Source organism: Spinacia oleracea, chromosome 1 (genome assembly GCF_020520425.1).
Source record: "Spinacia oleracea cultivar Varoflay chromosome 1, BTI_SOV_V1, whole genome shotgun sequence".
Lineage (NCBI taxonomy): Eukaryota > Viridiplantae > Streptophyta > Magnoliopsida > Caryophyllales > Amaranthaceae > Spinacia > Spinacia oleracea.
In genome coordinates this window covers 27,515,954-27,526,799 of record NC_079487.1, presented here as the reverse complement: position 1 = coordinate 27,526,799, position 10,846 = coordinate 27,515,954, and the positions used below count along the sequence as shown (strand labels likewise).

General features: G+C 32.6%; 1 pseudogene; it reads right to left on the bottom strand.

Moving 5' to 3' along the window:
- Positions 1 to 3,092: 3,092 nt before the first annotated feature.
- LOC110775891 (acyl-protein thioesterase 1-like) lies at positions 3,093 to 10,846 on the bottom strand (annotated as a pseudogene).

The following is a 10,846-nucleotide window of genomic DNA, read 5'->3' as shown; positions in this document are numbered from 1 at the left end:
AATCTGCTCAGTGACACCATTAAGGATCTCTTGAGGCACCACAGTAGGAGCAACAGTTTGCACTCCAGTATCGCAGTGGCTTGCGGGTGAAGAAACCCCCAAATTTGAACGTAACGGCTCTATTAGAGTCGAGATAGGCCCAGAGATTCCCAGAAGACGATTATACTCAAGGATGGTGTTATGGAGTTCCTTTGAGATCATACCTGCACTAGGATGAACCAATGGTGAAGCAATAAGTTCCTGCAAGGATTCCATGGGGGCCATATCATTCCTCGATTGAGTCTGCACTGGGAGAGAAACAGGGGTGAAATTTGTGTTTTTTGGGGTAGCAACAGGTTCCACATTAGAGCCATTATCCTTTGTTTGAGTATTGCTCGCTCATTTCTTCTTCCTGCCCATCTATGGAGATGGAACACGATAGTACGGATACCCTAAACGTGCGCCAGTCGAGAGGAGAGGGAAGAAGCTTGTTCGGTCATATTCTTATTATTATTTGAATGGATTTTTGATCGATTTGTTGTGAATTTCTCATACGCAAGAAAGGATTTTCGATTTAAGGTTTTTAAATTTCTTCAGCTTTTCATAGAAAAATTAGTTTTATCTTCGAATTGTAGAAAAAACTGCTTGATTAATTGATTTAACTTTCGATGATGATCGAATTAGGTTTCCGAGAGCAACTATGCGGATTTCTTCAACAACCAGAGATTTGAAAGCTATAATTAAGGTAAACTTCAAAATTTTTGGATTAATTGAATTTTAGGTGTCTAATTTGTCCACAAATCACATGAAATTGTTTGCTTGCATTACGTTAGCACAAATATTCACTACTAGAAATTATACATCTAACGGCAAAATAATAACGACCACACCTATATGTTGTCGTTAATATATTTAGCGCGCTACATTTTCACCGCAAAAAGATAATTCCATCGTTGAAGTTCAATATAAAAAAATAAAGAAAAAAGAAAAGAAAATTGTGTTTGTCGTTATCCCCTCCTTTCTTCATGCTTCAAGCCTTCAAATTTCCCTCACCTCCAACCTAAAACCCTAATTGATCGAACTCGCCTCATGTTTTCCCTTTTAGCTTAAAATGAAATTTTCGATTCTTTATCACTCACCTCCAACCAAAAACCCTAAATTTCACTCACCTCTCTTTAATTGGCCAAAGTGCAGTTGAATTAATCTGTGTTTGGGCGAGGCTATTAAGCTTGAATTCACATTCGTCTATTTTATGCATGCTCGCAACCCCATTTGATTGGTAAGAATTATATTCATATGTATTTTCTACCTTAAATGAATTTTTCTTTTAAGCTGGATATAGGGATTGTAAATCTTTTGGTTCAATCGATTAAAATTATGTGAAGATGTCGCTGGAAATTTTCTTGAATCGCAATTGTCATTTCTGCTAAGTTCCTATTTTTCTTTAATTAATACAACTAATTAAGCCCTTTTTATTTTGAATTAATCAATTTTTTTGTTCCTTGTATTGTTCCATCAAATTTTCTTTCACAACATTCATGCTTCTACTATATAATTATTCAATATTACAGAGGCCAAAATTAGAGGGAGTACAAGTGGTTGACTAACTGAGAGCTGGAATCCTACATTAGAACTTCCTACGATTGAATTCTAAGGTTCGATTTCTCCAAGTATTGATTGGTTCAGGTATTGTTTTTGCTGGATGGTTTGTGTTTAGTTTGTTACTATAGTTATGTTTGTTCTTCTTGTCAGTTGTATTACTGATGTAGTTTTTTTGTTGATTGTGTATCCCAACAATGTTGTGACTCATCAATGGTTCGAATTAGGTGATTTTTATCTACCTACATACCTCTTGGTTTAGTTGAAGTTTTCAAAAAGCTATTTTGACCTTTGTTTTGGTGTTTGTAGTTCCAAATGTCTTATAGATTTAGTCATTGTATGTTTTGATTTCGACCCCTCCAACTCTTGTGTTTCTTTGTTCAATAAACAAGTGATGGTGCTGATGATGAGTTAGACGAAGTTCCTCTTGTATTATACGTAATAGATTTATTTGTTGGTGTTGTTGGCGTGTTTTTCTTTGTTTTTTTGCAGATAGAAACTTCTGTTTTTTATTCAAATTGGAAGGGGAAAAAAGGATGTTCTTTTCCATCTCCATTTTAGTATATTCTTATCCTTATTTTGGAACATAAGAGTCTAATTTATGGTTTAGGTACTGAGTTAGGTTTGCAATGAATTAAATAATTTTATTGGACTCGTTGTTTATTTATAGTATGTCTATTACAATCATTATATTTCCTCTTTCTATAGTCCGAAGTAAACCATAGGAAAAACCTATTAGCTATCATTCCCCTAATTTCCATTTTCTAGAAATAACATGTTATGCTATATATTTGATTGTTGATTAGATGCTTTTTTATACAGTATTTGTTTTAAGACTCAGAACTATGAATCTAGTTTTATGAAATACCAGAATTACGAAGCAACTTTTTCTACACTTGAGAAACTTAAGTTACTTTCCTAGGGTGATTAAACAAAATGTAATATTTTCGTAAGAGTAAAAGTTGATTTAGAGTTTTCGGTTTTGTGGCCTAGCAATATTGGTGTATTATTTTCTTCTTATTGAGTGTTTAGGATATCTGGTAGGAATTATGGATGTTATATTTTTGTTTATCATGGCATGAATGCAATTTATTTTCGATTTCTATTAGTTATACTATGTAGTATTATATATTTACAGGGTCGATCCTGATAATCTAGGGGCCCTAGGCGAAACAAAAAAAAGGGCCCCTTTCGGCCTTGCCCCTAATTTTAAATTTTTTATAATATAACTACAATACCACAATACATGTTGCTGCTCCTGCTGTTTACCTCACACTACTAGGCTTTTCTTTACCTGTTCTGCATACTAGAAAATGATCACGCTGTTAATAATTTCTAGTGCCTGGGCCTCTGAATAAAGGATAGATCTGGAACATCAATGAATAGAAAGTGTTTAAACCATACGGGGGATAAAGAAATATGCTATTTGTGTTTACTAGGTAGGAGTATTGTTAGAAGAGACATGAAAATGGGGTTTTGAACTCACGGAATCATCAAGATTATATATTCTCAGTTCATGTGAAGCTGACTAATTTTTCATTCTGCTGAGACATTAAACATGTGCACATACGACCTTCCTTTGAGCATGGCAATCCTAACTTAGATGTCACTTCTTTTTGTTTAGAATTATAATAATCAGAGGCATTAGAATAAAAAAATCTAGGAAAAAGTCAAATGGAGATGGATTGAATAAATAATAGCAGTTAACATCTATTGGTAGTCCGAACCTAGTTAAGTAAATATATGAAAAGTATACAAATTTCAATTGTGTGAACAAATTCCATTAAATGATTACAGAGGGAGAATCTTCAACAAGAGGACAATTGAATAAAATAATAGCAGTTAACATAAACTCCATTAGGATTATTATGCTAGCTAAAAACATGGTTCAGGCCTTTGTTTTCTTATCAATTCATTTCCTCCAAGTCAAATGGTAAAATATAATGTGATAGTTATATTAAAAGTGTTGCTTCAAGTCTAACTTTGCGATTAAACTGGAGAATTCAGTTCTATTTACTTTTGACCAATTCAGTTCTGTTTAGTTCACTAATAATTGCATGAGTATGTTTCCTCAGTTTAGAGGCGTGACCACTTATTTTAGTTGCATCCTTCACTTGTTTTCAGGTCAATGAATGCAAATGTAAATCTTTATTTGGGCGGTCAAAAGAGAATTTTAAGGTTTGGCCTCTAAACTGATTATTCCCTTCTTGACAGACACTAACATAGTATCAGATGTGATGAGCTTAACCTTCTGGCATTTTGTAGTCACAGTCGTGTGCTCTGAATCTTGTTTTAATCCTGTAAAAATAATGGTCTCCAAGTTGGATTGGCTTTCTAGTTAACCTTTTTCTAGGTGAAGTTTTTCATAATGTGTTAGTCAATTCAGTTCAATTGTTTGGCATTTAACTGAAATTAGAGAATTGCAACACCAACCAGCATTCTGAAAGTATGTAGTTTGTAACCAAGCATTCTGAAAGCATTTTGAAAGTATGCAGTTAACCCATATGATTGCAGGTTTACGTTTTACTCGATCAAGCTCTTTATTATTCTGTTCCCTTTCTAGACAGTGTTACATTTGAGTTGTTCTCTTGCACTTGATTTTAGCCAGACCCCTTCTTATGATTAGTCATTTTTTACTAGTTTGTCAGTCCATTATGGAATGTTTGCTGTTGCCATTGGTTGTACTTGATCAAAGTCGTTTTCCTTTCATGCTCTATAAGCTACATGCAAATTGATGGATTTTATTTATTTTTAAATATGATGATTGTTCCTAGCTGATCTCTCTCTTAGGTGAGCCATTACATGCCCTTTGATTGTCTCTTTATAGTCAATCATATGGTATGATCTTATTTAGTTTAGTGGTTTTCTTTTCCTTGTTTTGCAGGCTATATTATGCAAAGTTGGGTATTGGGACACCTCCAAAGAACTTTTATATGCAAGTGGATACAGGGAGTGATATCACATGGGTTAATTGCATTGAATGTACGGAGTGTCCTAAAAGAGGCTATCATGGTGTAAGTCTCATTATGTCTTTTTACATTCACTTCCCCCCTTTTTTTGTACACTTTTTTTGGGTTTTGTTAACTCCTGCATCGATAATTCGGTACTGAAACTTTTGGGCCTTCTTGTCCATCAAAATCATATCTTGATGAAAATAACTCTTATTATCTAATAAAAAGAACACTCTACCATATTTCAACTGTTATATAAGTACATAGATCCTGCTAAATTGCTATGTGTTTGATGATAGTCATCAGTGTTGTAACTTGCAGATTTCCCTTAACTGGCTTTATTTTAATGATTTACATTTGTAGATTTACATTTTAGGTCGATTAAATTTTTTTCCCGAGGTAACTAAATCGCTTGAGATTGCCAATTACTGGCTTTATTTTAATGATCAACAACTGCCTGTTTAATCAACTTATTTTCTCTTTGTTAAGCCTATAAAGAAATCAAATATGATATGGGTTTTAAGTCCCTGCAGTCCTACACCAGTCTTGTTATGCATGTTTGTGAAGAATCTCGTGTTTGTGTAAGTACTATTTGTTGGTTGGATGTCTACGACCTCATTGTTACAGGAGTAAAGAGTTTAAGATAGGATACCCTGATAACTTTGCATATTCCATGGTTTCAGTTGGTTCTGAAGGTTGTTTTAGCTGGAGCACTGCGGTGTATCTGTATTTTTTTCCCTTCCTAGCCTATCATACAACATTTGTAATGGACGCAATCCAGATGAAATGTGGCCTCGGTGCAAAGCAAAGATTGCTTTATTGTATGGTTTTATCCAAAGTCATTGCAGGTATGCACTCTCCCTTTTTTAGCAAATTTCAGTGACAGTTTTGCATTTAACCTTTTCCTTGTTGTTCCATTATGCTGGATATGTTTCTGTATTTCCAGCTTGTTTATTAAGTTCTGGTGCCATCATCAATATATGATCCAATCGTGTCGGTACAAAAAGAAAATAATGCACTTAAGAGTAGCATGAGTTCAGTTGAAGACGAGCTTAATGAGCTTGAAGCACTTAAAGAAGTTCTCTTACAACGCTTTTCAAGAGATGGCACCGCTCCAAGAGAGACCACCTCAACTAGTTAGATATTTTTTTTGTTCTTTTAGATTGAACACGAATTACTCATCTTTTAGTTAGTAGATTTTAAAGACGAAGGGATGTGATTTTTGGTTTTACATAACTTGAAATTCTATTGTAAAAAATCTTTCGAGTAATGAAATTTTCATTTGTGTTAATTGATTGATTTATTCGGAGTAGTTATCTATATTGTTTCACAGGTCATATTATTATGATGATTGCAATATTAACGACAAATTAGTTGGTCGTTATTGCTAAAATTCAAATTTTTTTGACCGATGGGAAGTACATTTTACAACGGAATTTTTGGTCTTATTGCTTAAAACATCATCATGAATAAGTATCTAACGACGGATTACTGTTTCGTTGTTAACAATTAACGACGGATTACTATTTCGTCGTTAACTTTTAACGATGAAAATGTAACTTCGTCGTTAATTGTTAACGACGAAACGATAATCCGTCGTTAATTGTTAACGACGAAACGGTAATCCGTCGTTAATGCTTAACGACGAAATCTTAATTCGTCGTTAATAAACGTTAATTATTAACGACGAACATCGTCGTTAAAGCCAATAACGACGGAACCTGTTACAACGAACATTTTTTCCGTCGTTAAAGGTTTTAACGACGAAAATTGAGGCTTTTAACGACGAAATTGTTCGTCGTTAAATGTCCTTTTTCTAGTAGTGATTTTTGTTGCTCTTTCTGTTATGCATTACGTTGTTGTTTGCTGCTACTGTTTGGATCTGACTGTTATTTCTGATCTGATTCCCTATTCTTTTTTATTTGATATGTGCTTTCTCTACTTGTGATGTTCTTGTGTTGCTGTTATGTTGTTCCTGTGTTGTTGTTCTAGTCTCTAGTTCCTTGGTTGAAGCTATTTAGCTAGGTTTAAGCAAATGTTGACCTTGGTTGACTTTAGTGTTTATTTTGTTGGTTTTTTTGGGTGGAATATGGACCTAACTGTGAACAGTGGTTAGTATATATGTTGATAATTAGGATGGAGTGGTGACATAAAATGATTTAAGTACTAAAACTACAGAAAAGTAAACCAAAAATCTCTAAAAGTAAACCAAATATCTCTAAAAGTAAACCTGATATATGTGGCCACAGTAAATATGTGGTGTTTGCTGCTGGTTTTTTCCTGGTTGCTTGAAGCAGTCTATTGCTTACTGATGCACCTCAGATAAAATGGAAACTTTGGATACTACTAGATTGATTGTTCCAGTGTCAACGAACAACTCACATATACATAAAATCAACCAGGTTGTGGAGCTATAACTTAAAGGAACGTAACCCCTCTAAAACTAATAAAATCTCGCAAAATGTAAACTAAAATTTATGCTCGCGAAGTAGGATACTATTTGCTATTGGGCAGTTGTTAGTTTGTTACTGCTTGTGTAATTTGCTTCGTTTGTGTTTCACCCATAGATCAGCTTGTATATGCTCAAAAGTAGATAACCTTCAAACACTTCAAAATAAAAGAAACTCAAAAGTAAATCAAAATAAATAAAAAGTGAATAAAAAGTAAATAAAAATAAATAAAAAGTAAATCAAACTAAATAAAAGTAGATAAATAACTTGAAAAAGTAAAGCATAATAAATAAAGAGTAAATCAAAATATTTTTAAAGTGAATTTTATTTTATTTTCTACAGAGACAGAAGTTATTATACAATACTAACTAGTGTTTATCCTGAGTTCTGTTCAATTTTGTATCTAGGGTATAATACAAGGTAAGGAGAAAATAACATCAGCATAGACTGTTACTCTGAGTTATTTCAGGTCACTTAGTGACCTTCAGTTTTAGTAGGTGGTTTATTGGCATACCATGCGGCCTTGGACACTTCCAAATTCCTCTTGTCTACACCTTCCGCTTGGAAAATTAGCTAGCAAAACCTGTACAGAGGAAAGCGATAAAGAATAGCATATAGACATCACAAACAGTCTGCTAATCATTCGCTCAAACATCCTGCAGTTTGAAATTTTCCTTTATGTAAGGATGTGTGCTTTGTTGTTGTTGTTGTTGTTGTTGTTGTTGTTGTTATTGTTGTAAAGATGTGTGCTTATCGTCTGCAACTCTATGGTCCTAGGAACTAGAAAGAAATACGGGCAGTTGATATCATCTATAATTTAAATTGACTTTTCAATTAGTTCCATTTACTTTTATGAGTTTTTATCTACTTTTGCAAATTTGATGCAACTTGAGATTTACTTTTAAATTAGTTTCATTTACTTTTCTTAGTTATTTATCTACTTTTGAAAATGTGATGCAACTTGCGATTTACTTTTAAATTAGTTTCATTTACTTTTCTTAGTTATTTATCTACTTTTGAAAATGAGATGCAACTTGAGATGTTTTGTAAAAACCTATTAGCTCAACTGGTAGAGCACTATGCAGTTGCATAGGGGATGTAGGTTCGATTCCTACATAGGTTGTCTGTAAGACTAAACTTTTTTTTAAAAAAAAAAAAACTCAAAAGTATATAAAAGAAACTAAAAAGTAAATCAAAATACCTCAAAAGTAAATCATAATAACTAAAAAGTATATCAAAATAACTAATAAGTAAATCAAAATAACTAAAAAGTAAATCAAAATGTTTCGATGCAACAATTGCTAAGGATCTAGTAAAGAAACTCCAAGTCATTAACTTTCATCAATCTACAAGCTGATCCAAATTATAAGAAACAAGTATATGCTCGGAGGTCAAGGTAAAGGTTTTTGAAATAAAAGTAAGTAAAACAATACAAAAAGTAAATAATAAAATTAGAAAACTAATTAGCCAACACATAATAATTAAAATGTAGAAAGTAGACCAAACATGGTTAACTATTTCAACAACTTCACTATTAATAGAAACACACTGTAAGGTAATGTCGAGCGCATGTAGGATATGCATTCCTCGTCATAAATCAAAATATTTCTAAGTACATGTACAACACACTACCCTAATCTACTGAATATGAAGCTACATCAGACCTTCACGTGTATGTGTGACTTACTTTAAATTATTAATAAGAAGTACGAAAAGTAAACAAAAAAAATTCAAAAGTAAATTATATATACTCAAAAGTAAACTACAAACCTTAGAGGTAAATCAGAAAATCTCAAAAAATTATTACAATCAAATAGTTCAAAGTGGCAAATGATCGAGCAAAGAGTCATTAACTTTTATCTCTCTATAATATGAAAACAAACTATAGAAAAAATATATGGTCGGAGGTCAAAGTAAAGGTTCTTGACTTAAAAGTAAATAAAATAATACAAAAAGTAAATGTTTTCAAACTAAAAGTAAATATCATAACACAAAAATTAAAGAATGAATTAACCTACGTAGGATTCGAACCCACATCTTTTGTGCATTTGCACAATGCTCTTCCAGTTGAGCTAGTAGGTTACTATTTAAACATAGAGTCGGGGTAATCAGAATGCATTCACATATTTTTCCTTTTGTGTAATTTAAAAGTAGATAGAAAACCCTTTAAAGTAAATAGAAGAGATTAAAAAGTAAAGATCATCAAAAAGGAGTAGAAGATTGCAGACTACTCTTAACACTGCACTAATCTACTAAACATCAACCCTGAAGCAACACCTTACCTTTTAACAACATCAGTGTAGTAGGAGATGGACAATACTGCAATCTGGAACCCAACTAAGCAGGCCAACAACACCAAACGAAACAAAAAAAACTAGACCGCCGAACTAAGAAGTCAAGCCAGATAACAGCTGAGCACACCAACTGAAACACTACAAGTTGATGATATTCACCAGCCTCTCCAGAAAAGAAACAGATGTTAGATCATACCCATCATGGATTTTGAATGAGAGATTTCAAAATCCAGCTGAAGTCAAGGCTTGTGCAGATTTCTCCCGAAATTTATATGCAACAACTATATCAGCTGCAAAAACAATTGGTGATGTTAGAATTATCCATCAACATTGTTCGAGCTAGCTGAGTATTTGATGTTTTACACCAAGTTTTCCGTATTCTCTTAATTGTTCTGATGTTCTATGACAACAACATGAATCTAGGAGAAAAGGTACAGAAGGAGTTACATTTTCCATGACAGATGAAAATAGGCAAGGACGCGACCCTCCTTGCAGCATCATGTGAACCTTCCATCTTGTTCCTCAAGTTCCTGCAACAATGAACATAAAGTATTATTAGCATTAAGAACAAAAAATCATCCTAATGACATGTTTTATAACGTAAATGAGAGTGTAATTTACTCCATATTTCATAAAGAGGAAATCATTAATACCTTGCACTTGGAATCCAACCACTAAGTCCAACTATTTCCCTCAAATTAATCAGATAGAAATTTCCATTAGCGTATTTCCCAACAGCGAAACAGGTTGCTGAGTAAAGCCCAACAGCAGCACCCATACTAAATCCTCCAATACCAAGTTTAACTGTTTTAATTGAAAAAAAACACAAGGAAATAATCAGATTTGTTTTATGTGTAGATTTTGCATTTAACTCATATATATATACTTCCTCCATTCCACAATACATGCATCATTTCTTTTTGCACGTATTCCAACACTCTTATTTGAACATTAATATATCTAAATGCGTATAAGTAACAATTATAAAAATTTGATATTTGGAATCCTTGTTAATACGAATTTAATAAGATCTCACTTGACTATGTTTTTTCTTACACAACAGTGAAAGAAAGATTGTCCAAGTTGATTGAGAAATGATGCATCTATTGTGGAACGGAGGAAGTATATATATATATATATATATATATATATATATATATATATATATATATATATATATATATATATATATATATATATATATATATATATATATATATATATATATTTATTTATATTTATATATATATATATATATATAGATTTACACTAAAATGAGAAGGGTGCTTAAAATGAGAAGAATGAGAAGCGATCTCATGCGTTCGCTAAGATCAGATCTAACCGCTCTAAGGCTCTAACTTTCGCGTTATAGTAATGGAAAAATCGTAAATATATAAATATATCATGTCAAGGTCATGTTTTCGTTTAGTATCTCATATTTTCTCCGATTGATTTCACTTTATGACCACTTATTTCTTGTAGAAACTGCGGACCAATATTCCTTGAGAGAGAAATACCTTGAGAGAGAAATACCTTGACCATTACCCTTTATCAACAAAAACCTAGAATCCAT